An 18319-nucleotide genomic window follows, 5' to 3' on the forward strand; every position below is an offset into this window, starting at 1 on the left:
TGATGTTGTTAGATCGGTTACTCCTGCTAGAATGGCAGGTTATCACGATTTAATTGAGTTTGAATGTGGTGTTATAGTCGGCGCACGAGGGATCGGACATAGCACCTGATGCAAGAACGTGTTGGAGAAACGCCTTGTAAGTCTAAATTTAACGTACGCACGGACAACGGTACTGAGAAAGTCTGTCTGACTTCCTATAAAGCGTTTCGTATCAGCTGCCAGTGAAGTAATCGCAAGACTCGGTATTATTTCCACCTGTCTTTTTACATCTTTCCATATTTCCACAAGAAGCGCTTGGTGCGTCTTGGATGAGTAACTATAGGCAAAGCGATTTCGTAATAACAACCCGCGACTTTTTCGCCTTAGAGACGGCTGTGGATAAAGAAATACCGGGAACAGAATGCGCTTCACTGCACGCCAAGGAAACTTAACGTTGCGGAAAGAAAGCGCAGGGCTCCGAGATATGACACTAATTGAATGACAGGTTCTTTCAGTCTGTTGATGCTTCTACAAAACAGAAACAGCAAAATAGTCAATGAAAATAGATAAACATTACTCGTACTTGATTTGTTTCCAAATAGTTACCACACAAAGAAATACGGTGCGAATGGGGTGATACCACACAAAGAAATACGGTGCGAATGGGGTGATAAACATAATAGAATGATAACGGTGCTACAAATAAGCAAAGACGTAATTGCATTTATGACCCAGAGAGCTGTGGTAAGATCAAAACATTTCTTGCATGATACTTGTTTCTTAACGATAATATTAGTTGCAGTATAAAGCTCTTCGCAAGTGACGCTGGTATCACTAACGAAGTATTATTAAAAATGCACTTGTATGCATTTAGTTCTTCATAAAGTGTTATCCTGCTAACAGGTTTGACAACTAGCTCTTTTAATGTAGAGAAATGTAAAATAGGCACTTCATAAAGCAAAGCACAAATAAAAATAAAATACTACTAGCGTTTGACTACACAATCAGTGTATCACTACTGTAGACAGTGATGTAGTGCAAACACTTGATTGTAACAATAACAGGAGATGTGAAAAAAATGCACTACTGGCCATTAAAATTGCTACACCAAGAAGAAATGCAGATAATAAACGGGTATTCATTGGACAAATATATTATACTATAACTGACATGTGATTACATTTTCACGCAATTTGGGTGCATAGATCCTCAGAAATCAGTACCCAGAACAACCAACTCTGGCCGTAATAACGGCCTGGATACGCCTGGGCATTGAGTCAAACAGAGCTTGGATGGCGTGTACAGGTACAGCTGCCCATGCAGCTTCAACACAATACCACTGTTCATCAAGAGTAGTGACTGGCGTATTGTGACGAGCCAGTTGCTCGGCCACCGTTGACCAGACGTTTTCAATTCGTGCGAGACCTGGGAATGTACTGGCCAGGGCAGAGTCAAACATTTTCTGTATCCAGAAAGGCCCGTACAGGACCTGCAACATGCGGTCGTGCATTATCCTGCTGAAATGTAGGGTTTCACAGGGATCGAATGAAGGGTAGAGCCACGGGTCGTAACACACCTGAAATGTAACGTCCACTGTTCAAAGTGCCGTCAATGCGAACAAGAGGTGACCGAGACGTGTAACCAATGGCACCCCATACCATGACGCCGGGTGATACCCCAGTATGGCGATGACGAATATACGCTTCCAATGTGCGTTCACCGCGATGTCGCCAAACACGGATGCTGTAGACAGAACCTGGATTCATCCGAAAAAATGACGTTTTGCCATTCGTGCACCCAGGTTCGTCGTTGAGTACACCACCGCAGGCGCTCCTGTCTGTGATGCAGCGTCAAGGGTAACCGTAGCCATGGTCTCGGAGCTGATAGTCCATGCTGCTGCAAACGTCGTCGAACTGTTCATGCAGGTGGTAGTTGCCTTGCAAACATCCCCATCTGTTGACTCAGGGATCGAGACGTGGCTGAACGATCCGTTACAGCCACGCGGATAAGATGCCTGTCATCTCGACTGCTAGTGATACGAGGCCGTTGGGATCCAGCACGGCGTTCCGTATTACCCTCGTGAACCCACAGATTCCATATTGTGCAACCAGTCACTGGATCTCGACCAACGCGAGCAGCAATGTCGCGATACGATAAACCGCAATCGTGATAGGCTACAATCCGACCTTTATCAAAGTCGGAAACGTGATACTACGCATTTCTCCTCCTTACACGAGGCATCACAACAACGTTTCACCGGGCAACGCCGGTCAACAGTTGTTTGTGTATGAGAAATCGGTTGGAAACTTTCCTCATGTTAGGACGTTGTACGGGTCGCCACCGGCGCCACCTTCGTGTGAATGCTGTGAAAAGCTAATCATTTGCATATCACAGCATCGTGTCGGTTAAATTTCGCGTCTGTAGCACGTCATCTTCGTGATGTAGCAATTTTTATGGCCAGTAGTGTACATAGACTCCGTTGTCGGTATAGAAAATGCTGGGTGCAATTCGCTAATGGGAAATAGGGAGACTGCAGTTTTTCTACGCAATAATCTACCTATTAAATAGTCTATTGAAGTACTGCTCAAGTGCGTGAGATCCACATCTCGTTGGAAAGGCGCAAGACATTTAGAACTTGTACACAAAGAAGGGATACCCAAACAGTCACAGCTTTTGGCCTGACGTTAGTGTATGGCGTAAATGCTGAACAATGAGAGCTGGTAAGTTCTTAACGAAAAATCATCACATCATGTAAGCCTGGGTTACGCGACCGTTATTTCCTGTAGCTCCTGTAAAACCCGAGAGAAAGAGTCAAATAAAATCTAAATAAAGTAACCTCCACCGAAAAATGAAATGTGAATCTGTACCAGTGACTGCTAATACTTAACTACTTAGATTACAGTTTCCTGTGTTAAATTACATGGACATTTAAATAAGAAAGCCACGTGATAGCAGGTTGCACTTGGCTGAGAATGAGGGATGTGCTGTAGGACAACAAAACCGCAAAGGTCACGTAAAATACCAGTGTAAATATTTTCACTTTATAAAGAGAAAAAATTCTCGAACGCGGCGTTTTATGCACGAAAATAATGTAATAGGTGCTATGTTCTATTATATAATCATAAATGATATGGAATTTCAGAAAAAAGTCGATTATGATAAATGAATATAAGGTACATTTACACTAGCACAAATGGAAATGAGGGAGAGGAACAGAGGGGGAAGGAGGTGCGTGATAAAACACAATTAATGAAGCTGGAGAAAAGAATATAATTGATAAGTGACAAGAGAAGGAAGCGTAACTGGGAGAGGATGGGAAGTTTGTTTTTTCTGTTTGACAGAAATAGATTGACTACGTAAGTCAATTTTTAGGGAAATGTTGTGAGACCAAATCGTGAGAGATGTGGGATGTAACACCTATAAAGAAATGAAGAGAAAAGCAGAAAGACGTGCAGAATGGAGACAAGCTGCCATTGTAGCTGTTGCAAACCAATCCTTGGATTGACCACTACAGAAGAAGAAGTTGTGAGACCGACAGAAGGAAATTTTCAGGTACTTCGTAAAATTAACAGGACATTTAACTGGGGGCGGAAAATAGCAACAGAGAAGGAATTTGCGAACGTTTTTGTTTTATCGATGGGATGGCTAGGATATTATCGACTGAGACCTTTTTTTCGATTATTACTAGACGACAGGTGCGCAATCTCTGATGTGAGGTTCTGGGTTGCATGTGCAGGAGCCGATGAAGTAGACTAGAAAGTGTGACTTCACAGTCACATATTGCTACGTGATGTTTGATTAATTTTCCATTTCTTCATTTTTATTAGAGGAGTGTACGTGGCTTGTTAGCTCGGAAACTTCAAAGTGTCTCGGCGGAGAGGAGCAGATCGTGCCGTGCGTTTCTGCACTTGGTGGGCAGTTGCAGGCTGCTCTGCATACCGGAAACGGCTTCCCAGGGGACTGCGGTTTTGCGGAAGTCGGCGAGGTCAGGCGGGCCGCGTGCTTCTGTCAGCAGAGTAGACGTTCGGCCATACAGACTGGCGCTAAGCTGCCGCAGGACCCCACAGCCTGACGAAAGGCGCCTTCCTGTAGCCAGATGTAAGAACACGACGCTGCAGCTAAGCCGTGCACCGTGAGAGAAACGAGTGTCTTAAGGTTCGTATGAGCAGTTGCCAGCGGGCTCGTGCGCATGCGCAGAGGTGAGTTCGCGTATGAGCAGTGCCTTCCTCTCGCTTCTGGCTACCTGAAGCGTGGCTGTTTGCTGTATGAGCAGTAGCAGCAAGGACCCACATGCTACCCGGAAAAATTTTTCCGGCGCGCCCAAGCTGCCAGATTCGTGCATTCGCAGAGCAAGCTGAGTTATAGAGGGGGGGATCCTTCCCCATGTGACCCTTGTATACGTTTCGTGTCTTCGTAATATTGCTGCTCCTTTCGTTTACAGCTCCCACGTCAAATAAAATCAAAACAGATTTCTGTGGCCGGGAGCCATCAAGTGAATTAATATGCATTCTCATAACCGTGAAAGACCAAAATAAGTTAGTAGCTTATAATTTACTGATTTTATATTATTTCCAGGTTATTAGCAATCAACCATTAATGTCTTAATGAAGCTATTTGTCTGTTTTGTAGAGAAATTTGCTTCTATTAAATTTTTTCCCCTGAGGCAGTTAGTTTATTTGAAACGAAGTGTTTCATTCCGCACTATTGGCTACTTTCAACTTCGTTCAATCACAAGTGCAAATTTTCATTTTCTGGGACGAATGACATTATACCATAATTAAGAACCAAACATGAGAATACAGTACTGGACCTCCGAGAAAATTGGTATCACGAAAACCACATGAAAAGCTGAATATCAGGTACTTCAGAGTGCATCTGGACATATAAATGTACAATTAGAGCGGAATGAAGCATTTTAGTATGGTTTATGACACTGTAAGATCTCTTAATGTTATATACGTACGAACATACGTAAACATGTACTTGAAGCTGACTAAGTAGGCAAATTTGGTCAGTAGTTTTGAATTAAATATTTTGTTTCAAATGTAATGACAGCTGCAGCAGAATTTTGCAAATCTGCCTTCTGTGAAAGTGTTTTTCGATCACAAGGCTCTTGTCTAGTACTATCTCTAGGCCTGAAGTTATTTCTTAATTTGTGTTTACGTCTTAAATTTATAGAATGCTATTTTATGGTAAATCGTAGACTGGCAGCATACCGTGTTTTATCGTTTTAACTCCGCACATGGCTTCATATTTAATCCTAGAGTAGAATATAAACTGTCAGTTGTACAGTTTCTTTCCCTCAAAGACAACCTTGTTAATTTTTTGCACATTTTGAAATAGTCATGAAATTTATCGTCCTTTATTCCGGTGTAAGCTACACAAGAAACTTTTTTTTTTTTTTTTTGCAGGAAATTTGTATTCCATCCTACCAGCTTTTTGCAATGCTCTGTACATGTAAACCTGTTGGAAATGCTACATAACAATACTGCAGAGTACGAATTAAAAGAAAAAAAATCTGTCAAAGTCACCCCATAGCAAAATGTTATGGTACTTCGAGCTGTGGAGTCTAATTTTGAAATGATATTTTGCCAAGAACTGCTTCCTTATTTGCATCCTTTATCCGTGTGGGATATGATAAAACAATTGCTCTAAGCACAACTCTTTATGTCCTCTCAACAACATGCCGCAGGGCTGCACATGGTCACGTGATGCCCCACCACGCACGAAATTCCACCAGAAATGCGACGAAAGGCGTATGAGAAGAGGAAGCACCATGCACTGGCTGCCTACGTCATCGTAGCTGCGCATGTGCAGTACAGCCTGTTGTCTGGCGCTGTCTGGTAACTGCTCAAACGAACACTTAGATTCCAGACGTAGTCGTCGATTCGCATAAGTTGGTTCGCATCTGCACTGTGGAACAAAGGGTGGGACTCTGCTGCATTACGCGTTGCCTCCATTTACTCCGCAACTGTGAGCTGCACACATAAGGAGAGCTCATCACGTTTCCCAAGCAGTCTTCCCAATAACTTTGAGGCATCCTCAAAAGTGTTCCGGATACATTCATTACGCTTTTGAGCTTCTAGTGACCCAGACATTGCTGTAAATTTTACGAGAATTAATGTTCGTTTCACCAGTAACCGATTATCAGTCCGTTTCATTCTGCCGGATGTAGAACTTTGAGTGAATATTCTTAAATGCAGACTAGCTTCCTATTTCCAAACCTAATTGCCCTGCAGCTGATCCTGATTAGGCTGACACTTAAATAATACACTACTGGCCATTAAAATTCCTACACCATGAAGATGACGTGCTACAGACGCGAAATTTAACCGACAGGAAGGAGATGCTGTGATATGCGAATGATTAGCTTTTCACAGCATTGACACAAGGCTGGCGCCGGTGGTGACACCTACAACGTGCTGACATGAGAAAAGTTTCCAACCGATTTCTCATACACAAACAGTAGTTGACCGGCGTTGCCTAGTGAAACGTTGTTGTGATGCCTCGTGTAAGGAGGACAAATGCGTACCATCACGTTTCCGACTTTGATAAAGGTCGGATTGTAGCCTATCGCGATTGCGGTTTATCGTATCGCAATATTGCTGCTCGCGTTGGTCGAGATCCAGTGACTGGTAGCACAATATGGAATCGGTGGGTTCAGGAGGGTAATACGGAACGCCGTGCTGGATCCTAACGATCTCGTGTCACTAGCAGTCGAGATAACAGGCATCTTATCCACATGCCTGTAACGGATCGTGCAGCCAAGTCTCGATCCCTGAGTCAACACATGGGGACGTTTCCAAGACAACAACCACCTTCACGAACAGTTCGACGATGTTTGCAGTAGCATGGACTATCAGCGCCGAGACCATTGCTGCGGTTACCCTTGACGCTGCATCACAGACAGGAGCGCCTGCGATGGTTTACTCAACGACGAACCTGTGTGCACGAATGGCAAAACGTCATTTATTCGGATGAATCCATGTTCATCGCGGTGAACGCACATTGGAAGCGTGTATTCGTCATCCCCATACTGGCGTATCACCTGGCGTGATGGTATGGGGTGCCATTGGTTACACGTCTCGGTCACCTCATGTTCGCATTGACTGCACTTTGAACAGTGGACGTTAAATTTCAGGTGTGTTACGATCCGTGGCTCTACACTTCATTCGATCCCTGCGAAACCCTACATTTCAGCAGGATAATGCACGACCGCAAATTGCAGGTCCTCTACGGGCCTTTCTGGATACAGTAAATGTTCGACTGCTTGTAACGCCGGAAATGCATATCCTTCCATTTCCATCTATTGTACTATAAATTTTTTTCCTTATTTTGTTACCTGAAGATATGACGTTTCTGTGTCTTTATATATTGTAATTGTTTTACTATTTGTATATATATATATATGCATTTATGTCGATGTATAATTGGTTTGTTTTGTGAATATTATTTGTATTTTTCGCTGGGTCTTGCCTAGGGAAAACTATGCTATCGAACGATTACATCGATTGGTCGTGTGGCGAACCAAAGTGTTTAGGATCTTTGGTAGTGTTAACACTACCGCGTGGAGCGCGGGCAGAGCAGAGTCTGGCTGGAGTAGGGCGGTGGAGCAGGTGTGATGAGTGACGCTGCCCCGAGTTGCCGCGCTTTCGGGGTTTGGCAGCATGCAGTTGCGCTCGACTTGCTATGATAGTTTCTGGGACGGTGTTGCGGACGGGAAACATTAGCTGGCACACATCAAGAGCCCATTTCTCCTGGTGACCGTGTCGAGAAGAAGGCGCGCCAACATCCAACTTCTGCAACAGCGACGGCCGACAATGAGTGACTGTCGCCACCTCCTCGATCGACGGCTGTATGGCAGACATCAGCTTTTCAAACTGTTCCACTTTCGTAACTATAATTACAGCAACTTTCATGGACATTTGTTGCTCATTGTCCCAATTGCATTACCGAGCAGGGTCCCTTCCTTTTCCGGAATGAACCCGAGTGTCGTTGAAATTCAAACGCCAGCATTAAAGTAATATTATTCCATTTCACTGCTTTAATTTCAAAGTTCAGTTAAAGTATTCATAGCTGGCTACAATATTTAGATTACACAAGCACAAATTATGAGTGCGAGATTTGTTACCATATTTTAGCTTGCCTGTGACTGCAGCTCAGCTTGGTACGTACTAAATTTTACTATTGTTAATTGTTCAGAATCATTTAATTCAATTTCAAAGTTAAATCTCTTATTTCTAAATTGCGTAGATTCAGGTAGTTTTTGAAATGATTGTTGAGGTAGCCCAAGACTAACATTATTTTACCGAATTTCGTAGTGCTTCAGAAACAAAGCCCACTATTAATTTCAGTCACTAAATTAACTTTAAATTTTCCGATTTTATTAATTCTTTTGCTAAATTAAGCCAGAGTGTAGAGAAATTTATTACTTCTGACAAACTTTCAGTTTTCACACTACACGTGTCAACCTTCAGTTGCCACGCTTCTAGTGCTAATTATATGTGTAATAACCTTACTTTTTCAGTTACTATAGTAATTGTCCATAGGACTGGCGACCGTAATTTCCCCCAAATCTCAAATATCTAATTACCGCTAGTTAATTGTTAACGTAACCGCCGCACATTTACTTTCTTAATTAACTTTACCCCTTTTCAAAATTAATTTCCACCAGTTTCATTTGCATTTTGTCTTTCATTTAGATGTAGCCCTTTCCTACCTCTTTACCGACATATTAACTTGCTTTTCCAAAATTTCCATTAGGTACACGAGGTTTAATTTTTACTGTCATTAAGGTCGATAAGTGAGGGGGAGGTTACATGCTGCCCTGGCCACCACGTTCTCCAGATATCTCACCAATTGAAAACGTCTGGACAATTGTGGCCGAGCAACTGGCTCGTCACAATACGCCAGTCACTACTCTTGATGAACTGTGGTATCGTTTTGAAGCTGCATGGGCAGCTGTACCTATACACGCCATCCAAGTTCTGTTTGACTCAATGCCCAGACGTATCAAGGCCGTTATTATGGCTAGAGTTGGTTGTTCTGGGTACTGATTTCTCAAGATCTATGCACCCAAACTGCGTGAAAATGTAATCACATGTCAGTTCTAGTGTAACATATTTGTCCAAGGAATACCCGTTTATCATCTGCATTTCTTCTTGGTATAGCAATTTTAATGGCCAGTAGTGTAAATATAACCAGTCATTAGGTCATATAATTTTTTGTCTCGCTGTTACGGTGTTTCCGTTGCAAAAGAAGTGTCCACATTTCGGAATATTCAGATTTATTGCCGGCCAGAGTGGCCGAGACGTTCTACGCGCTTCAGTCTGGAACCGCGCGACCGCTTCGGTCGCTGGTTCGAATCCTGCCTCGAGCATGGATGTGTGTGATGTCCTTAGGTTAGTTAGGTTTAATTAGTTATAAGTTCTAGGTGACTGATGACCTCAGAAGTTAAGTCCCATAGTGCTCAGAGCCATTTGAACCATTTTTACAGCGTATTAGTGTTGAGTTCGCTGACAGACTTGTTTACAGGCGTTATTAGTGATTTGCTAATTTGATGTCTAACGAGCTTGCTTCCACACGTATAACATCTCAACGTTGAGCTCATAGTCTAAATGTGCTAGGCAAACAGCACACCACTGCTGCTGAGCCCCAACGCGACAAGAGACAGCTGAACATTTTAATGCTTTTATTTTCAAAAGAACAATTCGCTTTTATAAGGGAACATGTTCAACAAGCATTGGATACTTTTTAAAATTACGTCTCGAATCAAAGTTTTCATTTACAATGTTCAACATAGACCTCGTCGGACACACGACAAACGTTGAGACGACAGTCAAATTCGTCGCACACTATTTGGAGTTACCGAGTTCCCTGCTCTTTCTATGTGGAGACTTAATTCACCCAAAGTTGCTGGAAGCTGAGGCACACAGAAGTCTTTCACAGATCTCTACCAAAAGAAAATCTCATATTGTGAGATCAAATGACCTCGGAGGCGAGAGATGCAGTATGATGTTGTGCACCTCTCATAGGCACAAAACATTATTATCAAATGCTTTTTACACTCAGCTTCCAAAGCGGATGTGCTGCGTCATGTTGAAAAATGGTTCTTCCCTTTCTGTCTATCTTGATCTTCGTGTTGCCTGTTCAGTCCGGCTCCCTTTATTTATGTCTGTCCCGTCTGCCCGGTAGTCTTCGCCTTGATCCGTTTTAGTAAACTGGCTCCGGTCTAGTACTTGTTTTGACCACCTGACACTGTTTCTTCCGGCGATGTGACAAGCCTATTGCCTTTTGAAGGTATTCACTGTTTCCATTATGACACTGAACTTTGTTGTCTGGCTGATATCAGCTGCTTTCATTCTGTCGTCCTTTGCGTAGCCCAGCATTGCTCTTTGTATTCCTCTTTGGGCCACTAGTAGTATTCAGGCAATGAACTCATTCAACGTCCTTGTCTCACACCCATAAGTATACATTGGTCAAAAACTATTTTCTTTAGCTCGCCCGACATCATGGACTTGAAAACTGAAGAGTGTCTTCTGCAAGCTTGCCAAGCTAATTTAATGCGTGGAAATATTTCTGGTTATAGGTCTTATTTCATATTTAGCTGTTAACCCAGACAGACATATTCTGTGACCTTTTGAAGTTGTGTGCTTCCAACAAATATTGAATGCACACTACAGGGATTCTGCCTCCGAGTTGTCCTTGAAATAACTGATTTTTAACAGTTCGTTGTGTCACTGTGATGTCAGCTCCTGTTGAGACTGTTGTTGCAGATGCAGTATAACGCACCATAGCCATACGCCGACCGCGATGGACTTCCCATTCGGAAAATTCACGTGGCCGTCCGATGTCGGGTCATATTCCAACTTTTCATTCTCGCGACCACCGCTGGCAACAACCATGTACAGTTACTACATTCCTGCCATGTCTTTCTGCAGTATCACAGGAGGAAGATCCAGTTTCTCATAGCCCTATTACACAACCTCGTTCAAAGTCAGTGAGGTTTTGATAACGGCATCACTGTCGCTTTAAAGGCATTCTTGATTCACATCAACTCGTCACGTCCAACTCAACGATAATAACCCGATTTTCACCCTCGCAGCGCCACTCTTAAGCGACTGGTACGAAATTTGAACATTCATCATCTTTCAGATGTAGGAACACGCCTGCCAACTTTCGTTTATGTCGCACAACTCATTCTTGGTGCTGCAATTTTTTTATTTTTTTTTCGTCAGTGCATAACAGAAACTAGTGTTCACTGTAATAATCAGATTTATTATGGAAAAATAAAACACGTGAGTTACCCACCGAGACAGTCAACTGAACGTTAAATACTTTGACAAGGATCTTTAATGGTGAATTATAACCTTGGAACAGGTGGCTGAACACGATAAATGCAAAGTCATACAAATAATACATGAATACGACCAGTCACTATATGGACAATAATTACAGGAAGAAGATGAAAAAAAAGGATCGAACACCTGTGAGATCTCCTAAGACCTTAGTGAAAGCAAACTAGCTGATATGTATTAAAATGGACAAACTGTCTGCTGGATTGTGTCTCGGGTTCTTCGGTTGACGTTTGTTTGATGATTTTTTGACGTTTCGCGTGCACTGTTAAAGCTTCACCCCCTCTGCTGGTGGTGAACTGGAGTCGAGCTCGTGGCCGCTGATTACATGTGCCTGGCGTGTCGGCGTGCAACGGCCGTTCACTGATCATTTCCGCTGAGGGTCTCCCCTTTCAATCTGCAACAGTTGTTTGCTGCAGACCAAGATCCGTCCACCTTGATGCTTTCTTTTTTCTCGTTGAAGCTGCTGTTACGTTTGTATGTTTCTATGGCTTCTCCGAACAAGCGGGTCTGATCTCTCTTCTCTACAGCAAGACCTTCCGTGTCGGCGAATTTCACTAGGTGGTCGGTCTCACGCAGCGGGTGCTCCGGAATAACTGGCTTCTGGAGGGACCGAACTAAAATCGCGTCCCTACAGAATCGGAAATCGCGGCGATGGCCCATCTTACAAACTCATAGTGCAGTGCGAGAGGCAGCAGCGGTAGCAGCTGGAGACTCTGTACTCAGCACTCAGGTGGATCATCCTTTTGTGCAGCTGCAAGGCTAGCCACATCATTCGCCCGGCAAAAAGTCTTTCCTCCATGATCTCCTAACGAGAAGTGTGCTCTTCCGTCGCCTACTGTCATTTCATCACTCATCAAGCTCCATGACTGAAGCGTTCTCTTTCTGGACGTACAGCATCTTCGCTATTTCTGAAGATTCACACGCTGGCCTCTGGGAGGCGACACCCGTGAAGAGATTTCTTATCTTGCTAAAAGGCTTCTGCGAACAATGCTATGTTCTTTCGACAGAAAAAGGCGTCCTGTGTCCTGGTCTAAGAGTGTGAGATGGGGGACGCGAATGGACGGGAATGCCGGTCTGTCTACCTGAGGTTGGGACTTCGCCTTGAACATTTTTATGGTAGTCAGCTCTTGCTAGTCAGCTTGTAGGCTCCCAACTGTGCAGCCCTTTCACTGGGAAGGCAATAAAACGGACACTCAGCGGGGATACTGAAACTTGATTGCAGTTATTATGAAGCGCCAATGATCGACGACTCGATCAAGGAAAATGAGAGTACGAATATTCTGAAACGTGTTGCATGACAGTTTCAGAGATAACGCCACCTAACACGGTAAATGAAAATTCGGAGCATTGTCCTTTGGAACCCTTGAACAAGGGGTCTCTGACGCCCTAAAGTAAGAAATGGAAAACAGGAATAATTAAAAAGGAGAGAAATAATGGAAAAAATTGGTAAAATCTATCAGTTAAATGAAGTATTCCTCTGTGTTAAGATAAGCACAATGAATTTTATTCATAGTGGATGCTGTCGAACTCCGTGACTGTTCCTTTACAGGGCGTAGAAAAATATCCACTACCAATCACAATAAAAGGTTATTTATTTGTCACACGACCAGTTTCGGGCTTGCGCCCATCCTCAGGTGTTTATACATTCATGTACATGTTTATACTGTTGGAGATCAATAAAGATGAGGAACCATTATTATAGTTACGCCTGTGGTGACAGTTTTGCCACTTAGTTACACACTTTTTATCATTTTCACGTCCATATTTCAGTTTTACCAAGTTTAGCTGCATATTTCACTATTACGATGGGTACTCGCGAAATACACTATGTTTACATCCAAACATGTCATGTTTGTATGGAAACATAAAGTATTTCACTACAAACGTGTCATGTTTGTATGTAAACATAATCTATTTCACCAGTGCACATCGTAATAGTGAAATAAGCAGCTTAACTTGGTAAAACGGAAATACGGATGTGAAAATCATAAAAGTGTGTAACTAAGTGGCAAAACCGTAACTATAACAATGGTGTCTCATCTGTATTGATATGCAACAGTATAAAAATGTACATGAATGTATAAACATCTGAGGATGGGCACGAGCCCGAAACCGGTCGTGTGACAAACAAATAACCTTCTAACCTCCCCACAAAATAAAATAAATAATATAAATATTATCCTCATTTAGTGTAACCTCAAAACAGAAAAATTCCTAAACTTCTCAACAGTAAAAAATTATAATTATGTCGTTCACATTCAGTGTAACGTCTCAACAAAAAATAAATTCAGTAACCTGGTGATAATAGAATGTAACTAACCTCTCAATTAAATTGTCGCTCACCTGTAACTTTTCAATAATTGACTGTGAATTTAATCTGGTAAATTTTGGACGTCAGCAGTGCTGCGTCATGGCCCTGAAAGGTCATTCTGAATAAAAAAAAAGAAAATTTGTTACCTCAATGAAGTCGCCGGATAACGCATATATATCCGCTCTTACAATAAATTTTTCTGGCACAGCCCTGTGCAATGCTGGCCGATAGATTTGTCATTTATGAAAGGAAATAACTGATTTTTCTTTTGCAATAATCGGGATGATCATGGATTGGAGAAATTAGTAAATTCTTTAAATTGAAATGAATGGTTGTTAAAAGTTGCTTTTTATGAGAAAGATTATTATTAGGAGATTTTTAAAACATTTACATGGGACTTGAGATAACAATACTACATATGTGCGAGGCTGCTTTTTACCTTATACAATAATGCTCAGGCTCCGGCATCACTGCACCACGACCGGCCCAGCCAACACGATACACCAGACTAGACTGCTCGCTAGCAACTTACTGCTACAGCTACACAGTTCCTACTGCAGTCAACACTGCTCTCTGGTCTGAGATTCTCTTATGCCTTGCATATCGCAGGCAGCGCGTGAGCAATACATCGAAATTACATCTGCTCGGACCTCTTACATAACCCTCCTCTGGGGGGGCAAAAATTTGGCAGCAATGGTGAGTCAATTGCACTTGCCATGAGCAACAAATTTTTGTATAATCTAATTAATTAGTTAAGTCTACAGTAACAGAGTATATACATATATATAAGTGCAGAACATGAAATGAAATAGAGTGCACATGCACTGAGTACAGAACATTTCAAGAAATGATAAAATGTATATGCAATGAGTACAAAGGATATTAACAAATGACAAAGTGCACACGCACTGTATAAGTCTTTACCATTTTACAAGAACTAGGAAAGGAATGGGAAGGATTACATCATGGTTGTAGCACAGTAGGTTGCACGTAGCTGCACTGAAAGTCCATATCTTTCTACAGAAGCACAACACCAAGTGAGACAGTCTGAACTTCTCTTCCTCGAAGTATTTTTCAGTGTAGCCAAGACACTGATATGTTGTATTAATATTCAATGTTATCATTTTGGTAGTACATTAGGTACACCAAACAGTAGGACCATAATGACATCTCCATCGTTCAAGGTGGTGGACAGCTTGATATGTCAACACCACATTCCTGTAGAATCCATACTCTCACATCAACGTAGAATTAGTCAAAAACCAAATATAGTACTCCATGATCATGAGGATGGACAGGACAAACGGATATTGCAGTAATTTCTAGTAATTAGGTCAGAAGGTGAAGGACATTAAGTCTTATGCTAGTCATCATAGAGAATTACACTAGTCTATCAACCGATTTGAGTAACTGTTGGCACTCATTGCCTAGTTACTAAACATATCTGCACTATGTATGGAGTATTACAGAACATTATTCATAAGTCATCTCAATATAGTAATTATTGGCACTCATTGGCCAGTTACAAAGCATTGTTTTATGCATTATTCAGAAGTCATCATTCAAAATGAGTTAATTATTGGCATAGCATTTATACAGTATAACAAAAATATTATTTGTAGAAATTATTGGCACAGCATTTATACATAATTCGACTAATTATAGTAATCATTGGCATTTATTGTCCCGTTGCTAAACATGTAGCAAGTATTGAATATTACAAAAACACTATTCATAACTCATCTGATTGCGGTAATTATTGGCACTCATTGGCCAGTTACAAAGTATTCATATAGTTATACAAAACATTATTCAGTATTATTCAGAAGTCATCATTCAAAACAAGAGTTAATTATTGGCATAGCATTTAAAGAGTGTAATAAAAATATTATTTATAGAAATTAGTGGCATAGCATTTATGCATTATTACAAAACATCATTCAGTATTACTCAGAACTCATCATTCAAGTGACATAGGACATATTTAAAATGTAACACACTAACTATTACTCAAGGTCTGTGGTCCAATAATACATAGATATAATGGGAAATCTGCATCATTTTTAGGACTGGAAATATATCTTAAACTGGTAGCGTTATTTGGTTGTATACTGGTAATAATCGGGACTGGTAATAATTTTTTTTTCCTAGCAGTGCATTGCGTTGGGATCGATAATTAATTGCTGGGGCATGAAAATATTTGCTTTTGACTTATTGCTGGAAATTAGGATTAATAACGTCATTCGTCATGAATCAGCTGTAGCAAGGTTATGAAACAAGTAGAGTATATGTGATCACATTCATAAATGATACACACAAATGGGTAAAAAAAATGCAAGTACTAGAACAGGTTTAATGACTAACTGCTTATAGCACATTAGTTTCATGAGTAGCTTCTCCTGGAAAAAATACAAAATGGATTATTGAGCTGAAAGAAGAAACGCATATTATGCTGAAAAGTAGTGAACTTCGAATTAACAGGTAATGAAACGTGTACTCAATATGTATGTACTCTAGCTGTCCTTTCCTAAACATTCAGTCATTTTACCATGCGACATAAGACATACTGTAAAAACGAACTGCAACAAATACTTAAATAATTACATAGCATCTCTTAACTAATAAATATATAAACTTCATCATTATTCTCATCTGCAAGGAAAAACTTCATTATTCATATTACCATAACTTCGTCACTATCATCACCTGCAAAGAAAAACCTCATTATTCATATTAGCATATTCTTCATATAATTATTCATCATCATTTATTATCATCTGCAAAAAAGGACACTTCATTATTCATTATTCATATTACCATTTACTTCATACAACTATTCATACTATATAGTTTCTTATTTCTAGCATATTTCATCACTAAAACTAAGATGTGTAGCTCTTTCTGACAGCTTGCTCGATCATCTCGTATTCTGAAAGAAAAATAATTAGTCAAGACTCCTATCATACGATGTGTATAGTATATTCTGGCTAATGCTTGTTAATTCTGATCCATTTACTCTTCATGACAAGATATTGCATTTTCTTTCGTTCATTCCGATGGTAAAATTTCCATTTCAGAGTAAACCACTGTGGTTTGTTTAATTTATTTCTTGTACACGTTATTGCTTTCTGAAAATGATGTATAAGGATTAATATCTTGCATTTAAATCATATACCCATTAGATAAAAACTTGTTTCTAGTGATACAACTAAGCATACAGCATAGCATGACAGAAAACGTAGTAGGTCAAAAACATAGACAGTTTTCAAGTGCAAAAAATGTACACATAGTATCATAATGTAGTGGCAAAAAGTGTAGAATAGTCACGATGTTGAGATATCATAAGGAAAAATGTCAAAGTCAACTGGTGTTTGTTATGTCTTAAAGATTACATAGTGCACACAGACAAAAATTCTACTTTCGATAGGAAAACAATCATACAAACACAAAAAATTGAAAATGTGCACGGTCTGATGTGTAACGACAAGAAAAGCGACCTGCTAACCTTAACTTGCCGGGCACTTGCCAAGAAAAAATACGATCATTATCAGTAAGTAGTCACATAAATATAATTGCATAAGTGGCCATATAAATATCAGCAAATGGAATTACTGTGTGATAAATCATAAAGTATGTTCATTCAATAAAGGGTTTAATATTGGAGACATGGTGATTGCCCTTGCTTTTTCTGGTTCTCAAAGTTTCGACGTGTACTACATTGGGGTGAGGAATGCTGCGAATTCTGTATGGACCTGCGTATAGAAGCTCAAATTTACTGCATCTACGCTTTCCTCTGTTGGATAAATAGTGTGTACGTACTAATAGCTTCTGTCCTATGTGAAAGTCACGGCGTGTACAAACCTGTTTTTGCTGTCTTCTCTGGCGTTCTGCGGCATGTTTGATGTTGTTGAGCGCAATGTCAATTATTTCATGGTGGCGTAGTCGACGAGATGTAGGAAAAGATACTAGTTCTTTAATTTTGTTGGGTGGTTCAACATTGTTCAATATAACAGTCGGAGATAGCATAGTAGATTCATTTGGTATGGAGTTAATTACATCCTGGAATGAGAGTATGTGTGTGTCCCAATCAATATGTTTTTTATGGCAGTATATTCTACATAGTTTACCAATTTCTTTCATTAGTCGTTCACAAGGGTTCGAAGAAGCGTGATACCTGGATATATAGATCGGATAAATGTTTCTTGCTCGTAACATATGCGTCCATATAGAAGATCGAAATTGTGGTCCATTGTCGGAAAATACTTTCAATACATGCCCTACATGAAATAAAAAAATGTTTTACAAATGCATTCGAAATTGATTTAGCAGTAGCTTTGTGTAACCGAGTGAAGGTAACAAATTTCGATGTGAGTTCAACAGCGACAAAGATGTAGCAAAAACCTCTCTTAGTTCTGGGAATCGGACCAAAAATGTCTACAGCGGCCATGTGTCTCAATTTAACGGGTACAATGGAATGTAACGGAGGAATATGTGAAGTCGTGTCTGATTTAGCTTTCTGGCAGATTTTACATGACGCTAAAACTCGTCGAATACGTTTCTCCATAATGGCAAAATAACAGTTCTGTCTCAGTATAAGAAAACATTTTCTGGCTACGTAATGTGCGTAACTTAAATGAGTATACCAAATTTAATTTGTTAACAAGCTCGTCAG

This window comes from Schistocerca serialis, chromosome 8 (assembly GCF_023864345.2).
Source record: "Schistocerca serialis cubense isolate TAMUIC-IGC-003099 chromosome 8, iqSchSeri2.2, whole genome shotgun sequence".
NCBI classification, from domain to species: Eukaryota; Metazoa; Arthropoda; class Insecta; order Orthoptera; family Acrididae; genus Schistocerca; species Schistocerca serialis.